Source organism: Pseudonaja textilis, chromosome 6 (genome assembly GCF_049901715.1).
Source record: "Pseudonaja textilis isolate UNSWEBS1 chromosome 6, rPseTex1.2, whole genome shotgun sequence".
Classification (NCBI taxonomy): Eukaryota; Metazoa; Chordata; class Lepidosauria; order Squamata; family Elapidae; genus Pseudonaja; species Pseudonaja textilis.
The window spans coordinates 55,293,263-55,312,349 of NC_141995.1; the positions used below are offsets into that span (position 1 = coordinate 55,293,263).

A 19,087-nucleotide genomic window follows, 5' to 3' on the forward strand; every position below is an offset into this window, starting at 1 on the left:
CAGTAACCTTCCCCTGCCACAGCCATCAAGCCACACCCACAGAACTAGTAGTAAAAAAAGTTTGAATCCCACCACAGGCGCCGTCATACCTGTGACTTGGATAAAAGAAAATAATTTTAATTAAGACAATAAAAAGCTTCCATGGGACAAATAGCAATGCCAATTTCCACCGTCATTCTTTCCAAGAGTACCTCTAGTCTCAAATGGACTCCATAAACTTGCTTCAAAAATAAATATGATGGACAGCTGCAACTCATTGCTTGGGTTAGAAGCTTGCCAAGCACAATTACACAGGTAAACAACAGCAATAGAAAATATTTTGCAAGAGCCCTCATAACAAGGTTCTGAAAACACAGACCGTTTCCCAACAAGTGTTGAGAATCACCAGGCTGAGACAGAACCATCGTAAATAGACTTGTCCGTCGGATGCAGAAATAATTTGCCATCCAGAACCAATTCACTTAGAGAGAACCTTGTGTCCTTCTACTTTAATCGCCAAAGAACATAAGGAGAGCACATTTAAATCGAGATGAGCCTTCTCACTCTTTATTTCCCCCACCCCAACCAGCATTTAGTAGTATGGAACCCTCATAATATGCAAAGCATAGCTTTATGGACTGTGGTGGCACAGTGATTGGAATGCAATATCGCAGGCCAACTCTTCATTCTCACTGCCAGGAGTTTGATTCTGACCAGCTCAAGGTTGACTCAGCCTTCCATCCTTCCAAGGTCAATAAAATGAGGACCCAGATTGTTGGGGGCAAGAGGCTGACTCTGTAAACCACTTAGAAAGGGCTGTGAAGCACTGTGAAGGGGTATATAAGTCTAAGTACTGCTGTTATTGCTATGATCAGAACTAATAGCCTTATATTCAGTGAATGTGTCTGGCACCCTTTTAAACAGGCTAGGATGGTGATTATTATAGGCTTGGGGTGGTTTTTCCATAGATTAAACACTGAGTGAAGGAATGCTCTGGTTGAATTCTAAATGCAGAATCAAATTTAATTTATTATTTCATTGATAGGCTGTCTGCCTCTCAAGCAACTCTGAGTGCTTTCAATTAAAAAAAAACAGCATTGCTAAAAGAAAAATATAACAGACTGGAATAGCACAGTAGAAAGAACCAAAGAAAACAAATTTTAAAAAGAGGGCTTTTCCAAATTACCCTCTCTCTATGGCCTGAAAACCTTTGGAAGGAGAACTTAACTGGGGTCCTTCCAAAGCTTTGGAAGCAATTTTGAGTTTTAAGATGCAGAAGTAGAAATTATGCATTTGTAAATCCCTCCCCCACACCTTATTTTGAAAATAAGGAAAGATTTAAAAAACAGAGGGGGCATAGCTTAACGATTGGCCTTACGACGCACATCAAAAATCACCGATTCTATTTTTATAATACCCCAAACACTTTAAAGACAAGTCAAAAATTCTTGCTGCATCTTCTCAAACAAGGCAGCTATACGGGGCTTGCAATTATTCTGCCAAATTGCGAGAAGTGAAAAAATAACAAGGGTCCCATAAATCAAACTGAGAACTTAAAGATTAAATGAAAAAAGCCTGCTTGCATTTATTGGTCTTACATCTGTTTGTCCTGAATCCCTTGCTACCTAAATACAGTCAGTGACCTTGAATTAGAAGAGGGAGTAATAATCCAGTATTCTACTTTTTATACATCGCACAGACATTTATAATGTTTTGACATGTCTTTCCTTAGTTTTTTTTTAAAAATTCCCCCTTAAATTAAAAAGTTCCAAGCTTCACAATGCCTCCTCGTGAGTTACAACTCTGATTATTTTGATTTCCCTTGTTCCTCTGTGAGACGTTGCTACTCATTTAAATGCGGTACTATATAGAAATCTCCAAAGTAAAACAAATGCAATAAATGTATAGTCCACGGCTTACAACATTTAGTGACTGTGAAAAGTTACAACGGCACTAAAAAATGTAACTTATGACTGGTTTTCACAATTATTGCTGTGGCCCGCCGGCAGCTAACAAAGCTGGCAGCAGAGTCGGACAGCAGCGAGGAGGTTGGGAAGGGCCAGTCTTGGAGGCTGAGGAGAGCTCGGACGAGGGCTCTGCATCAGAGGCAGAGATGGGGCCAGGGCAGGCTGGCAGTCATCAGTTGCCTTCAGACTCAGGCAGCAGTGAGGTGGGGGAGATTCTGGACCCAGTTCCCAGGCTGTGCATGCACAGGGCTACCAGAAGACAAGGACAATTGAGAAAGCAGAGTCTACTCGGGAGTAAGGCCACACCTCAGAGATGATTGGCCCCTCCCAGTGGTGGGATTCAATCTTTTTTACTATCGGTTCTGTGGGTGTGGCTGGGTGGACGTAGTGTGGCTTGGTGGACGTGGTTTGGTGAGCATGGCAGGGGAGACATAGTGCAAAATCCCCATTCCCTCCCCACTCCACTAACCTGCTTTCCAGCTCTGTTCTCCTGTGAAGGGCAACAAAAGAAGACCCAGCCAATCAGCTGGGACTCAATGGGAGGCAGAGAAGAGATGGGGGCGGGGCCAGTCAGAGGTGGTATTTGCCAGTTCTCCGAACTACTCAAAAGTTCTGCTACTGGTTCTTCAGAACTGGTCAGAACCTGCTGAATACCGCCTCTGTCCCATAGGATATAAAAGAGGAGCAAACGGGACGTGCACTTTTGCAGGAAGCAATTAATTCATCTGGTCAATTAGAGCTTTGAAAAATTCTGTTTGACTCTGTCAAGTTTGGCCTTGCTCTGCATTTGGCAATTAGTTCTCTGGCCACATCCCAAGTGCGATATGGTGGGTGTTTATGAACATTCCCCTGAAAGACTGTTTGTGAAGCCTTGCAGGCTGTCAATGAACATAATTCACAGCCATGGAAATAAAAAAGGTTTTTCCAGGACTAAGATTGGGTTTTATGCTTTCTAAGGAAGCCTAAGTCAGAACAGTTACGACCTTTTGCAACCTCCCCATGCTCACGTGATCAAAATTCAGATGCTAGGCAACTGACTCATACTTATGACGATTGCAGTGTCCCGGAGTCATCCCCTTTTGCGAACTTCTGATAAGCAAAGCCAGATTCACTTAATAAATATGTTACTAACTGAACCACTGCAGTGGTTCACTCAACAACTATGGCAGGAAAGGTTGTAAAAGGGGTCCAAACTCACGTAACAAATTTCTCCATTAACAACCGAAATGTTTGGCTTAATTTTGGTCGTAAGTTGAGGACCACCTGTCCTTACATTCTTCTTCTTCATACATCATTGTGAAAATGAAAAAATAGAAACAATATATTTCTACAGTGGTACCTTGGTACTCAACTGCCTTGGAACTCATTGAATTTGGTACTTGATGCATTTTGATGAGAAATTTTGTCCGGATACTTGTACTTGGTTTGGTACTCAACGCGCAAGCTAGAACTTGTAGTTGGTTTCCTCTGTGACCCGTTATCCTTTCCAGACGAAACCTACAGTGATGGGTTAGTTACATGCCAGCTCTTGCCCTGGACACCTCCCCTTTTGGTCTTGTCTTAGCTTCTGTTGTCATTTTGTGTTTTTTTTCCTCAATGCAGTGCATGTGAAGTCAAGTTTTTATTTTATTTAATCTACGTATTTATTAATTTTTAGGTTTATTTCTCATGTAAAGAAGTGATATACAACCCTTTTTTTTATCCTATTGCCTTAAAATTATGCATTGTCTTTGGTTTGGAAACACATGAAATCTATTTACATTATTCCTTTGCGGGGGAGGGAATTGTTCAGTACTCATCGCTTTTGGTACTCATCACATCTCCCGGAAACAATTAACAATGAGTACCTATGTATTGCTGTACTTCAGAATCAGAATAGAGCTGGAAGGGACCTTGGAGGTCTTCTAGTCCAGCCTCCTTGCTCCAGCAGGAGAACCTATACTATTTCAGACAAGTGGCTGTCCAGTCTCTTCTTAAAAACTTCCAGTGATGAAGCGCCCATGTCTGAAGACAAGCTATTCCCCTGGTTAATTGTTCTCACTATTAGGAAATTTCATCTCAATTCTAGGTTGCTTCTCTCCTTGATTAGTTTCCATTCATTGTTTCTTGTCCTGACCATATGTACAGTTAAAAATATTTCCTGTTAGTGAACTTATCTATGATCAATGGGTTGGATCAGGATTTAATCATACTGAAATGTGTGCAGTAGAGCATCAGTGAAATATATAGGGCTTTAGATTACTTGCGACAAACTAAAGATTACAGGTTTTAACAGGGCAAACTCAAGACAGTGTGAAATCTAAGCAAGAATAGCTGCATAGTTAGTTATTCTTGCACAAATACCATTCATTTCAGTGGAGGTTCAATGATAGAGAGAACATAACAGTTTACCAAGGTTCTAAAAAAATAACTGAAATAATCTACCCCAACTGCTTAAAAACATTTGACTTGCCATACATAATATTTGGACATTATGAGGTGTTTCCAGCTTGGGATCTTAAGGACATTTCATCCATTGAGCTTTTGGGAATTTCTATTTTTTGTAGTATGGGAAACTATGACGAAAGTCAGCATCTTTCCAAAAATCCCAGAATTCCAGTGGCCAAGATATATTCTTAATACTTTTATATCCTGAAGAGAAAATGGAAAGATGGATGGATGGAATTGATGAGAGTGCTTTTTAAATTTATACACCGTTATATGATTTTAAGGGAATTCTCAAATGCCCTTAAATCCAATCAGTGAGAACCGCATCACATAGAACATTTAAGTTCCCCTTCTGTAGAAGTACATTTCCAGGGTAAACTTTATAATCATCTATTTGTTCTACTCTTAAGTTGTTTCCCTCTTATTTTCCTGAGGGTTTTTTTATTGTTTACAATGTGCCTTTGACATTCTGTACCTCATCCCCACTCCTTGTTTTCCTTAACTGTATCCTGTTTTAATATTCCCTGTGGAAAGTTTTTTTGAGGAGTATTTTTATACAGATTTTTCAAAACTTCCTTCCTGGCCATTGAATCCTCTCTTCCTATGTCAAAATCAGAGTCCTTTGGCTAAACTTCTCAGGAGATGAGCAAGGCAGTCCCACACATTTTACAAACCAACTTCCTGTATTTGTGGTGTATATAAAACCTCATGTGTTAATAAACAGTAGTTTACTGTTTGTCATAAAGGAAGAGAGAACATTAACTTTTGAGAGAGAAAAACCTTTGCAATATTGTTAGCATTTACAGACTGGTTTTTCCCACTTGACCAGTAGACCAAGCTTCCAAATGGTTTGAGGTAATCTAACAAATTCAGAATTTAAACGGAAGGGTAGAATGCTTTTTTTATAGTTTTTTATTGGAAGAAACTATAGTATTAGTAGTGCACTATAGAAACCGAATGAAGTGGGTTTTTAAGGCTGGTAGATTTTGAGAGAAAGAGAAGAGTTATATTTTTTTTAAAGCTGGATACTGTGGAAATTGTTTTGAGGGACAGAGAGTGGGTTATGTAGTGGACTAATTGTAGAAAGAAAACACACACACACGCGCACACACACACACACAAGAAGCAATCTGGAAGTACCTTTTTCAACCAACTGTTGTGGCCCGCTGGTGGCTAGCAAAGCTGGCAGCACAGTCGGACAGTGAGGAGTTTGGGGAGGAACATGGGCCAATCCTGGAGGCTGAGAAAGGTTCAGACGAGGGCTCTGCATCCGAGGCAGAGATGAGGCCAGGGCAGTCTGGCAGTTATCAGCTGCCTTTGGAGTCGGACATCAGTGAGGCAGAAGAACAGCTGGAGACTGTTCCCAGTGTGCGCATGTGCAGAGCTGTCAGAAGAAAGAAACAGCTAAGGAACAAGGCTTGACTTGGGAGTAAAGGCTCAGGTGGACGGTGAATGGCCTCTCCCATAGGGATTAAAAGAGGAGCAAAGGGGGAGGGGGCTTTTGCAGGAAACAATTCATTCGTTCATTGCAGCGGTGTGAAGATCTGTCTGTGTGTCTCAGAGCCTCTGTGCCGAGTCCTTCCTTGTCAGCACTGCGTTTGAAACTATTTACTTGGCAAGCTCTCCAGGCTAGATAAGGTCTGTGCTCCTAATTAGCTTTTGGCTGAATATGAATGCAAGAAATTCACCTTTGTTTAATAAAAGGGGCTTTGCCAGGACAAAAAGTCTGCTTAGTGCTTTTTGGGGAAGCCTAGCTCAGAACACCAATTTGTCAGAACACAAATTTCATTAAAAATTTGTTTTAAAAAGCTAACATCTTTCACGAGCTGCAGCTTGCAAGCGCCTATGTTTTGTAATAAAATGTGTTAGTCTGAGGAGATGTTCCAGGACTTCTTTTGGTTTGGTGGATTTCCCTGTTCCTCTCAGACCATTCCCATGTATTCCCACTGATCTTATCTTCCTACTACCGTTTGTATTGCTACTACTATATTAATACAAGTAGTCCTCGACTTACAACAGTTCGTTTCATGACCGTTCTAAGTTACAACAACGTTGAAAAAAGATGACCTATGACCATTTTTCACACTTACGACCATTGTCGCTTCCCCACGGTCACGTGATTTACATTCAGATGCTTGACAATTGACTCACATTTATGACGGTTGCAGTGTCCCGGGGTTATGTGATCTCCTTTTGCGAACTTCTGACAAGCCAAGTCAATGGGGGAAGCCCGATTCACTCAACAACCGTGTTACCAATTTAGCAACTGCAGTGATTCACTTAACAAAGGTGGCAAGAAAAGTCGCAAAATGAGGCAAAACTCACTGAGCAAATTCCTCAATTACCAATTATAAATTTTGGGCTCCGTTGTGGTCGTAAGTTGAGGACTACCTGGTAGTTCCCTTTGCAATATGCCAAAGTAGCTTCTGCTATTTAAGACAACACTCAGGGTGCCAGAGTGGGGTTTCTTTTCTCGCTTAGAACTAAAAGTCCTTTGGTCAAATCAGATCTCATCCAGGTATGGAGTATTACAGTGGTGGCTAAACTTTTTTGGCTCCCGTGCCGATAATTGTGCAGCACCCAGAAGGCAATGTGTGATGCCCCCCCTCACACCCCCTGTGCATGCAGCCGTGCCCCCGTTTGCGACATGTTCCTGCACATGCATGCACACCTCCCGCGCACCCCCTCCGCCCCCTGTGCATGCGTGCCAGATACCTGACAATCAGCTGTCGGGCGGCAGCGCCCACGCACATGTGCAGTAGGGCTCTTCCAGACAACCTCTTGTGTGCCGGGGTAAATGGCTCTGCGTGTGCCTTCCGGCATGCATGGCATAGGTTCGCCAACACGGTAGTAGTATTTAACACACACACAACCCATTTCTAAATATCTGGGTTAAACTACAATTATCATCAGACTTAGCTGCAAGGATTACTGCCCAGGGGTCCTGTATATATGACAGGCACAAGTTGGGGAACTGAGCAAAGAGAAAGAAACTCTTATAAGCATGCAAAATCTCTCTCTCTCTCTCTCTCTCTTGCACACACACACACACACACCTATTTATTTCTTGGGCTAGAAACAAAGTACAGGAAAATTAAGCTCCAAAATAAATTTTCCTTTTGAAACTCTCTTTTGATCTCTGTGGGTTGTTTGTTGTTTTCTTTGCTGCCTTCAGCTATGTGTTTTCTCTGTGTGTGTGTGTGTGTGTGTGTTGTCATACTTGAAGTATCAAAGTCATATTCATAGATCACTCTCGGTCAGTTTTGAAGGTTTCTGTGCACTTTGACCCTGCCCCCCCAAGTTTTTCTTATGAAGAAGGTTGAGGGAAACACCATTTTCTCCTGGATGATTTTTGGGTATGAATGCGAAATGACTCTTGATCACATTCTTCCTTTTTACATGCTGATTGAATCGATGGCCTCGAACCCAAGCTAGCTGATGGCAAACGTTCTGCCCAGTGGTGGAATTCAAAATGTTTTATTACCGGTTCTGTGGGTGTGGCTTATTGGTGGTTATGTGACTGGGTGGGTGTGCTTGGTGGTCATGTGACTGGATGGGTGTGGCTTGGTGGTTATGTGACTGGGTGGGTGTGGCTTGGTGGTTATGTGACTGGGTGGGCATGCTTGGTGGTCATGTGACTGGGTGGGTGTGGCTTGGTGGTTATGTGACTGGGTGGGCATGCTTGGTGGTCATGTGACTGGGTAGGCGTGTTTGGTGGTCATGTGACTGGGTGGGTGTGCTTGGTGATCATGTGACTGGGTGGGTGTGGCTTGGTGGTTATGTGACTGGGTGGGCATGCTTGGTGGTCATGTGACTGGGTGGGCATGGCTTGGTGGTCATGTGTCTAAACTGTTTCTCAGAGTTACAGTGTCCTAACTTTTTCAAACCTAAAGTATAGAGTTTTGTTTTGTTTTTAATTTCAGTTGGGAGTTAATGTGACATTTTTTAAAATAATGAAAGGAGATGACACCCCCCCACACTTTTAATTACTTCAGCGGAGAAGTGTGCTTGTCAATTCACAACATAATGCTGAAAAATTAGTTCCCAGTGTTCAAACTGGGTGGCTCTCCAAGCAGACTGCTTCGGAGCCATTGGAAAAGAAAAAATACCACAGGACATCTGCTCTTAGTTATCCACTTTTGGAGTCTGTGGGGGTGGGGTGGGCTCGTGAGTTTGAACATAACTAGGAGTAAAAACAATACATTTAAACGAGCCCTGAGCAGAGACTTCTTTTGGAAAATGTTAACAATTGTTTTGTGTTGCGGAATGTAACACTTATCATTAAATGTTTTGTTTCCTGGAGCCCAGAATATTTTCCACTGTTTTTCTGCATGGCAGAAGAGGAGCAACCACAATATTAGCAGTATCGTAATATGGCAGGATGTATTGGGTGAAAGAACATTTGTGTTTCTCCTAGAACTGTCTATCATCATTCAACAAAGTCCAGGGCCCTCTAGTGATCAAACTATATTATAGCAGTATCCACATAGCCTTTTGGAAATATTACAGGGAGGTAAAACAAGCCTTTTCTGGAATCAGAGGTTGGAAAGACTCAAAAGGCACAATTTGTTGAATGCGGCCTGTGCTATAACTAGATTTAATGAACACCTAGTTCACCATATTACATACTGTGTCTTGTACCATGATACAGTCTTCTACATGCTAACCTTTTATGCTCCCCTTGATCTATCTAATGTGCCTATTCCTTCCTTTAAATTCTTTCAGATTCCTTAGATAGATGATAGATATGAGAGAGAGAGAGAGAGAGAGAGAGGGGAGGGAGGGAGGGAGGAGGGAGAGAGAAATGATAGATAGATCGATAGATGATAGAGCTAGAACTAGATAGATAGATGGATAGATAGATATAGATAATATATATATATGTATGGTATTCAGCTTTGTTTGGGTATTTTCCCACGTCATTGTAGTTGTGCTTTTAAAGTTGTAGCAACGTTTTGACAGATGGCAGATGAGATTCTGCCGAAACATTGCTACAACTTTAAAAGCACAACTACAATGACATGGGAAAATACCCAAGCTGAATACCATACATGTAAGTACTCCGCAAAAACTTAAGAAATATATATATATATATATATATATATATATATATATATATATATATATATATATATATATACACACACACACACATATATACATACATACATACACACATATACATATACATATATATACATACATACATACACACACACACAGAGAGAGAGAGAGAGAGATGATAGATGATATATTCATGTATCATTTATATCTTCTAGATTTTCATTTTTATATATTTATATGTGTAGGCTGATATATTCTTTCTGCTTCTTTAATAACTATATCCCTCCTATGGTCTATGGCTCTAATAAAGATTTGATCTGAATTTGATTTATATTATAGAGATTATCATCAACGTCATTGCCTGCAAATGTATTTTTAAGTTTGCAATATAGAGCTGCTTTTAGATTCACTACTGTGGGCAGTCAATATTTTCCCACAGAGAGATAAGAATAGAGAAGCAATTTACGAATGGTTTCTGGTACACAGTGAAAGACCAGCTTCATTTTCACTATCCTCCTTAATGAAAAGATTTGGAAACTGAAAACTATTTATAAAACTTCCAAATTGCCTTTTTGAGTTTTTTAAAAAAAAGCTTTTCCTATTTCCTACACTTTTTAGAGCATTGCTATATCTGAACTATGGAAAGAATAACATCGTTGTTATTACCAAAGAAAACTCAAGGGACAAATCATGGAAGGGAGCAGTAAAAGATCCTATGCAACCTAGTAACATTAATAGTAATTAATGTTACTCTAGTAATTATTAATGTTACATCTAGTAATTATTAATAAAACATTAATAAAAACCCCATAATTCTGGGTGTAGTTCATTTCTGACCAGCATCAGCTCAATTCCAAAGGGCGAGGCAAGGTTAATAATATAAAATAGTAATTAAAGAAAGACAATTACTTTGTGGTGAGCCTTCTACTCCCAGGAGGTGTGTGTGTTCAGATTGCTCACAAACATTATGCGCTTACACTTTGTATAGCAAATGATACACCCTTTGCTGTCCATTGCAGTGCCTTTGGGACTATATAATGCTTCTTGAAGTTGCCCATGGTATTGCGTTCAAGTGGCCCTGAAGAGTTTGCGTTGCCATTAAAGATTCAGTCTTCACTACCCTGTAAGATACTTTGTTTTGTTGGAAGGCTATCCCACCTGAGCTTCTCCAAAAATTAGCTTCCACTGCTTTGGAAGGAAATTAGACTTATTTTTTGGATTATCTTCTTTCTAATGGACTTGCTTTATTTCTAGTCTTCCAGAAGAAAAAGGGATTAGGAGCTGAATAAAGTACCAGATCTTCTTCTTCTTCTCCTTCTTCTCCTTCTCCTTCTCCTCTCCTTTAATGTTTTTCTTCACATTAACTCTGACTGTATGTCATACTGGTGATGAGGATGTTGTTGTTGGTAGCTACTCTTAGATCATGGTTGTTCCAAAGGTGCTTTTTCAAGAGCCAACTGGACTTTCTTGTTTTTCTTTGAAGATGTTTCACTTCTCATCCAAATGTTTCCTCCTACTTGGAGGAGAAGCAAAATGTCTTCAAAGAAAAACAAGAAAGTCCAGTAGCCTCTTGAAAAAGCACCTTTGGGATACCAACTCTTAGCAACCACTTTTTGTTTCCCTGAAGCTTGTCCCTAACTTTATCCTTCAGGTGTTCTGACTGTGATGAAAAGAATAAGAAAGAAGCCCAAATAAGAGAAAAGTTACTACTAGGCAATGATTTTTTTTAAACTAAACAACTTTCTGATTAAAAATAAGGGATGATTGATTTACATATTTTAATGGGTTGGGTTTTTTTTAAAAAAATTAGTTGATGTGGCCACTTCTGTCAGAAACCAATAGGTCATATCCTTAGTTCATACATTATACTAGACTGGTTTATTTTTCAAAACTTTCATGGTTTGATAAGTTACTCTCTGGGTTCACACATTATGAAAAGACATAAATATGAATATACTAGGCCTAGACTTATCATCATTCATAGAAATGCAGATTCCATATCTTCCATGCATCGTGGCATGTTACTTTCATGAATTATTGAGCTGATCTCAGATTATTATGGTGTCATCCCTTTAGTCTTCAGTCTAGTCTTGCTCATTCCCACATAGACTAAAGAACTTCAATCTATTCCTTCAGCTGTTCTTAATCATCTCTCCTCAATGTCTTTCTGAACTCAAGAACAGGAGAGCATCTCAACAAATTTAGCTGTTGGCTAATTGGATCCTTCAGATATGTTGAAATCAGACTAAACTAAAAGAAATCCAAAGGAAGACACACCTGGTCTTTAAACGATGCTTCTGTGGTCACCTGCCCAAATCTGGAGGTTTGAAGGATTAATATTTCTCTTATAAATAATCCTACACATAAAATCATGCCTGGATACTTGGTTGCAATTGAGCCTCTACTAGATTTCTTCTAATCTAGTGTGGTAAATAGCAACCCCTGTGATATATTTACATGGCTTTGTTTATACAACCCAACTAACCTGGTGTGATTTATAACAAATATGTATTACTTACAATAAAGGATCCACTTCAACAGGTTTATCTGCTGGAACAGACAGCTTACTCTTTTGGGATGAATTTTTAACTTTTTTTCAAACTAGTTCAGCAAGTCTGGAGTAAAATATTATCCTATAATCCTTGAGGAGTTCCAAAGGTGCTTTGTACTTTTGCTTTTAATTGTAGTTAGGAGATAAGCCTCCTGTTTAAAATCCATGGGGCGTTCTTCGTCCTTATTCAAGATGTAAAATAAGTCTTGCTTGGAAAAAAGTTACATGTGATATGAAATGGTACTGGGAAGTACACACAGTGTCTTCCCCAGAATTATGACTGGTCAGGTGTGGCCGACTGTTGCTTTAAATCATTCAGGTAAAGTTTGTAATTTCAGCCTTGAGTGATGTCACGCATTTCCTTGAGTCAATCACCCAATTAAAATTTTCTTTCTTTCTTGCAAACATCAGATTAGAACCTGCAAGTCGAGTTGGACATCTATTAATGAACCGTGGTTTCTTTTTCCGTTTTTCCCTCTTCTCCTTTCCCCCACCATCCCAATACTCTGGCTGGGAGACGTTTTACGACTCTTTAAATACTGTATATGCAGGAATTAAATGGTTTATACAAATAACAAAAGGTAAATTAAGCTGTGTTTTGTTCCAACTTTCACTCAGCCTCCCCAGCCTCTGGCGACAGAAGCAACTCAACAGGAAAAAAAAAGTGAGTAATCCTGAACAAGTATTTGCTTCATTTTTAATGTATGAGGATAATAGTTCTGTTGTTTTGTACCCTTACAGGACATTCTCTTACTAGGTGAATGCATTTTGTTGTAATAGTGGGAAAGGCCTCGGTTTGAAAGTTTACAGCACTTGACTAGAAAATTTAACTCACAGAAGCTGGACACTGCTTTATGTATACTGACAGGAGAGATGAGTTCAATGAATGAAGGTTGGAATTAAACAACCTTCATACAGATTCCTCTGCTAAAGACCAGCTGAGGTAACCTTAATTAGCATGTGATTTAAGGCCTACATGCATGCACCTGGAACATCCGTATTTTCTAGGGATAGCTTTCAATCCTCCTGTATGAATTCAGTGGCATTTTTCTGAACATCTGATGTAATCACATTATTGTTCTTCATATTAAACTGATTGGTTTGTTGCAAAGAACTTAATTCACAGTGATAACATTTTGTTTTCCTAGATTTATGATTATTGAGTTATATGACTACAGATATGAATAGATTGCCACAAATGGTACATGAATATTTAGAGTATAGTTCTACACTATCACACTATATTCAATTAAGTTAACTTCCCAGGACACTGAGAATGACTGCCTGAGATTCTGTTTGTTGGTTCTGACAACATTGTGGTGGTGGTTTTTGATGGGAGTCTCTATAGCAAGTTGGTGTGCCTGTCTGATCAAACCGCTTTTGACTCTCTCCTGACTTCAGTTGGCTGTTCCTCCTCAAACTAAGATTATATCAAAATTATGCACTGCACTCTGTCTCATTATATGTGTGTGATGCATTAACAGATACAATAAGATCAAGTGATCTTATACCACTCTATAAAGCCTTAGTAAGACCACGTCTAGAGTACCGCATCCAGTTTTGGTCACCACACTATAAAAAAAGATGTTGAAACTCTAGAAAAAGTACAAAAAAGAGCAACCAGGATGATTAGGGGACTGGAGACTAAAACATATGAAGAACCATTACAGGAAATAGGCCTGGCTAGTCTAGTGAAGAGAAGGACTAAGAGAGACATGATAGCAGTCTTCCAATATTTGAGGGGCTGCCACAGAGAGGAGGAAGGGGGTCAAGCTATTTTCTAAAGCCCCTATAGGCCAGACAAGGAATAATGGATGGAAACTGAACAAGAAGAGATTCAACCTGAAAATAAGGAGAAACTTTCTGACAGTGAGAACAATCAACCAATGGAACAGAAGTTGCCTTTGGAAGTTGTGCAAGTGCCATCACTTGAGACTTTCAAGAAGAGATTGGACTGTCGTCTGTCAGAAATGGTGTAGGGTCTCCTGCTTGGGCAGGGGTTGGACTAGATGACCTACAAGGTCCCTTCCAACTCTGATTATCTGTTATCACACACCACACATGGAAGCCTACATTTGCTGCAAATACTACATAACAAAGATAAACAGCTGATGATGCGGGATGTTTAATCCAGATGTTCAGAGACTCGTTGGTGGCACTGTTCTACTCTGGTTTTCCTTACTCAACCAAACACTGATGGTTTTGGTGGGTTGTTAATTGTTCAATTAAACAAAGCTGAAAAGAACGGTAGATGGTCTCAGGGTAGAGTGTTGCAAGCACAGGCACTGTTGTTCAAAGTTGAGAAACACATGTGATAGGGATTAAAGGAAGCCAAATCAAATGCATGCACTTACTTTTAAAGGACTCCTACTCAAACCTATAAAATTCACAAAAAAACAGGCAAAGCCCCTTTTATTCCTTCACTTTGCTTCCAAGTTCCAAATATCCTTGACTAGAGACAAAATACTCCCACATGAGCAGTTACAAGAAGGTGGAAATCCCTTATAAACTAAAAATTCCTATAAATTATAAAGAGTAAAAACAACACAAATCACTCTAAAGCAATTAAGGGAACCAGGCAAGATAAGGGCTTGAAGACATCCACAGATATCCGAACACACACTGGGAAGGATGCCAAACTCAGAGAGGAACGACAGACTAGAGGTATTTCCATGCTTTGTTTCCAGCACTGGCCCATACGCATGTCCATCCTTTTAACCAGTTCTCACAGCTGCAGCCCATGAAGAGGATCAAGGCCCTCTCCTCCTAAGTAGATCACATGTCTCCCTTATCCTCTCCTCCCTGCGTGCCCTAGGATGGAGAGGGGATGGGCCTGGATCCTCCTCTGACTGCCCAGCCAGCTTCTGCCCTTCCCCAGCCTCCTCCACAACACCTGGAGCCACACTTCCACTCCCTGTCGGCTCTTCCTCCTCTCCCTCAGAGTCAGTCTCCACCAGGGGCATGACACACATCCCCATTTACCTGAGCAGCGGCCATGCACATCTGCATACTCAGGTCTGGGCTGCTGGGGGTTCACAGGGGTTCGGGAGAGCCCCTAACTAAGATGCTGTGCAGTTTGGAAAAAACCCCAATTCCAGTCTTGGCTGGGCCCGGCCATCCCACCCATCCCCTCCCAGAAGACCACACACTGCCCATTTTGGATGCAGGTAAGCTCAGGGCAGGTACGGAGGCTCAGGGAGGGCAAAAAGGGGGCCTCCCAGAAGTTCAGGAAGGCTGGAAATGGGCCTGTTTCAGCTTTCAGAAAGCCTCTGGAGCCCAGGGAGGCCATTTTTGCCCTCCGGGAAGCTCAAGGAAAGCCTCCGGAGCCCGGGGACGGCAAAAACGCCCCCCCTCCGTGGTGCAGAAGGCTGACTAGGCCACACCCACCATGGCCACGCCCACCCAGCAACTGGGCAGAGAACCCCTTGCTAAAATTTTTGAAGCCCGCTGCACATTTCATTTGTGCAAGATGCACATACACATTTGCCTCTTACTCACGTAGAGCTATCCCTTTCTCCCCCACACCGGGCCGCAAACCCTGAAAAGGTTGGGGAACTCTGATTCAGACTTTTAGGTAACAGCCTAAGTGGTACATGGTTATAAAGTCATAAAATTAAGACTTTATTCTGAGAACTTTCTAAAAAAGAAAACCTCGTGAAATGGCTATGAGAAAACATTACATTCGTTCTATTGGATTGTGAAAATGTACAATGCAAAATGCAACATCCCATCAAAATCCAAGAGGATTTTTTTTTTCCAGCTGATGAAAATAATAAGTTATCTAAACTAGGTCCACATTTGATATTTCTGCTTGATCTTTTCACGTCACCAAGTGTCTAATCCTTCTCAATATAAAGATATCCCATTTACAGCATGCGTGTAAACACATAGCATGCGATACTTTTCTAAAGCTAAGTTGTTTTTGTTAGGACAGAATGTTTGCTTGTAACAAAAGAACTGGGCTGTCCTATCTAAATAACTCTGATTCTATTTTCAAGGAATCCTCATTTTGATTATTTCCAAGGTAAAATCAGGGGAAGACAAGTCTTTTTGCAAACTCAGCCGTGTCTTATGTGAATATTTCTCTGGAGGAGAGAGGGTTGAGACAGAGAGAGTGACTGATAGTAACTTTTTTACTCTTCAGATTGGTTAATAGGTGGTTACTAATTATGTATATATTAGGGATGTGGTAGGATTACATGACAATTTATTTATATCCTGCTAACTCCCACGTATTGTTGAACTAAGTGAATTACACCACAGGGGTTAGATTTTTAGGATTGGTTTCATTTAATTTAATATATTTTGGTTGATTCCAGACCGGGGAATGGTAGCAAAAATACCAGTCATATATGACTGCAGCTATCCTGTCTTTCCTGCCTTAATGAAAAAAAATGAAGGATGGAAAGAACCCAGGAGGGTTATGAGTGAAAGTTATCTGGATCCTCCATAATATTCTCTGAATAAGGCTAAATGATTGTACCATGAAAGTTCTGTTGGGTTATTTTCTCACCCATCCATTAAGAAATTGCCACTTCTGCCAGACAGACATTAAAAGATTTCTTCATTGTAATTATCAGGTTTTAATTATCGAATGTTTTTCAGTCCAAACAGTCCCTTGTGAGTACGATTGAGTACAGTAGAGTTGAGTGAGTATTCAGCAGATTCTGACCAATTCTGGAGAACTAGTAGCGGAAGTTTTGAGTAGTTCAGAAAACCGGCAAATACCGCCTCTGACTGGCCCCGCCCCCATCTCTTCTCCGCCTCCCGAGTCCCAGCTGATTGGCTGGGTCTTCTTTGGTTGCCCTGCACAGGAGAACGGAGCGGGAAAGCAGGTTAATGGGGTGGGGAGGGAATGGGGATTTTAGTATCCTTCCCCTGCCATGTCCACCAAGCCACACCCACCAAGCCATGCCACGCCCACCAAGCCACACCCACAGAAATGGTAGCAAAAACATTTGAATCCCACCACTGGAGTACAGTCAGGATCAAACTCCTGGCAGTGAGCAGTGATTTAGCTTGCAGTACTGCACTCTAACCACTGCATTACCGCCACTCTTAAGTAAGGTGTGCGTTGCTATTTGCAAGCTAAAAGGCATAGTAGGATAAATAAGTATAGGTATTCCTTGACTTACAACTGTTCATTTAGGGACCGTTTGAAGACCCAACAGCATCCAACCAAGTGACATTACTATTTTTCAATACTTACAACTATTTTTCATACCCATTTTTCACACTCACCCACCATTGAAGCATCTCCATGGTCACATGATCGTGATTCGGACGCTTGACCACTGACTCATATTTACGATGGTTGCAGTGTCCTGGGGTCATGAGATCCTCCTTTTGTGACCTTCTGACACAACAGAGTCAATGGGGAAGTCAGATTTGCTTAACGACCGGGTTACCCAGTTACTAATTTAACAACGATGGTGATCCACTTAACAACTGTGGCAAGAAAGGTTGTAAAATAGGATAAAACTCACTTAACAAATGTCTCATTTAGCAACAGAAATTTTGGGCTCAATTCTGCTGGTACGTTGATATATAGATATATTTTAAGAGGAGATAGTGCTTCCTTCTTGCAAAGAGCACTCCATTTTATACCTGAGAAAATATTATTATTATATACCAATTAGATTTTATATACAATTATTATATACAATTAGTGTTGTATACCACCTTTATTTTATATAGCACTTAGCAATAGCACTTAGACTTACATACCACTTCACGGTGCTTTACAGCCCTCTCTAAGCAGTTTACAGAGTCAACCTATCACTCGCCAACAATCTGGGTCCTCATTTTACTGACCTCGGAAGGATGGAAGGCTGAGTCAACCTTGAGCCAGTCAGATTGAACTCCTGGCAGTCAGCAGAGTCAGCCTGCAATATTGTATTCTAACCACTGAACCACCACGGTGAGAGAGAAACAGAGATGTAGATAGATAGAGGGGTACTAGATAGAGAGATGTTAGAGAGAGGTATGATAGAGATAAATAGTAATAGCACTTAGACTTATATACAGCTTTACAGTGCTTTTACAGCCTTCTCTAAGCGGTTTACAGAGTCAGCCTCTTGCCCCTCCAACAATCTGGGTCCTCATTTTACCGACCTCGGAAGAATGGAAGGCTGAGTCAACCTTGGGCCTGGTGGGATTCAAACTGCCAAACTGCTAGCAGTCAGCAGAAGTAGCCTGCAGTACTGCATTCTAACCACTGCGCCACCGCGGCTATAACTGAAAGAAGCATTCATAATGATTATTTTCCTCACTGCAACATTCCTGAAAGGAAAGAGAGAGAGAGACAGAGAGAGAGAGAGAGAGACAGAGAGAGAGAGAGAGAGCCTTGTCACCCATTGGCTTTCATGCCTAAGGGAGGCTTGGGGGGGGGGCTTTCTTTAATTACTATTTATGATAAAGATAAGAGCTCTTGCTCTTCTAAAGTAAGCCTTAAATTTTACTAAAGATGCTACTTGACATCCAGTTCTGTTAGCAGTATTATTTCTTGCAGGTGGTGTGGCTTTGTCTGTGTCCAGATATTTCTAGCTTACAGACCTAGAATTATCAGTCAGTCCCCATTCAAGTATAAAATCACAATTAACCTTGTTGAGTTTCCCAAGTCAGCCGAGATCAACTACCAGAGTCACAATTCCCTCAGGCCGTAATAGTGAATCTTGTCTAGAAATTCAACCAAGTGAGCAGAGGAAAAATCAAGGGCAAACCACAGATAGATATGTTGTTCTTATTGTTAACCCAAAGCTTAGTGGTGAAGATTAGCGTAGCAATAACAGCCTTTGGGTTTAAAGCTCACACCTCTTTTGCCTGCCTGAAAGTGGAACTGGAGTTCTTTGCAATCTCGAAAGAAAAAGATACTTGCATCATGTTTTAATAATGGCCCTGTCTGCTTCCATCTTTGACAGCTTCAGCCACTATAGCTGGGTGGTGCCTTTAATTCACCCCATTTATTAAAATTAAAAGAGAACAGGAAAAGTATGTGAATTCTATCTGCAACTTCATCACTGCAAAGTAGATCTTTGAAAAGCCATGGCGGCACACTGGTGAGAATGAAGTATTGCAGGCTGACTCTGCCCACAGCCAG

At 40.8% G+C, this 19,087-nt stretch overlaps 1 protein-coding gene and 1 long non-coding RNA gene across 8 annotated transcripts in view; one reads left to right on the forward strand and one right to left on the reverse strand.

Moving 5' to 3' along the window:
• LNX1 (ligand of numb-protein X 1) overlaps window positions 1-19,087 on the forward strand; it is a 154,062-nt gene that overhangs the window by 24,281 nt on the left and 110,694 nt on the right. Inside the window, exon 1 of one of the 7 annotated variants that reach the window (XM_087936620.1) lies at window positions 12,391-12,652. The exons of 5 other annotated variants lie outside the window; for them this stretch is intronic. The gene's annotated coding sequence lies outside the window, so the exon portion shown is untranslated. Of the gene's footprint in view, window positions 1-12,390; window positions 12,653-19,087 lie in introns of those variants that run through there. One more of the 7 variants, XM_087936617.1, reaches the window with a different exon arrangement.
• Window positions 1-19,087, reverse strand: part of LOC148125484 (uncharacterized) — a 91,001-nt gene that overhangs the window by 4,080 nt on the left and 67,834 nt on the right. The gene's annotated exons all lie outside the window — the stretch shown is intronic.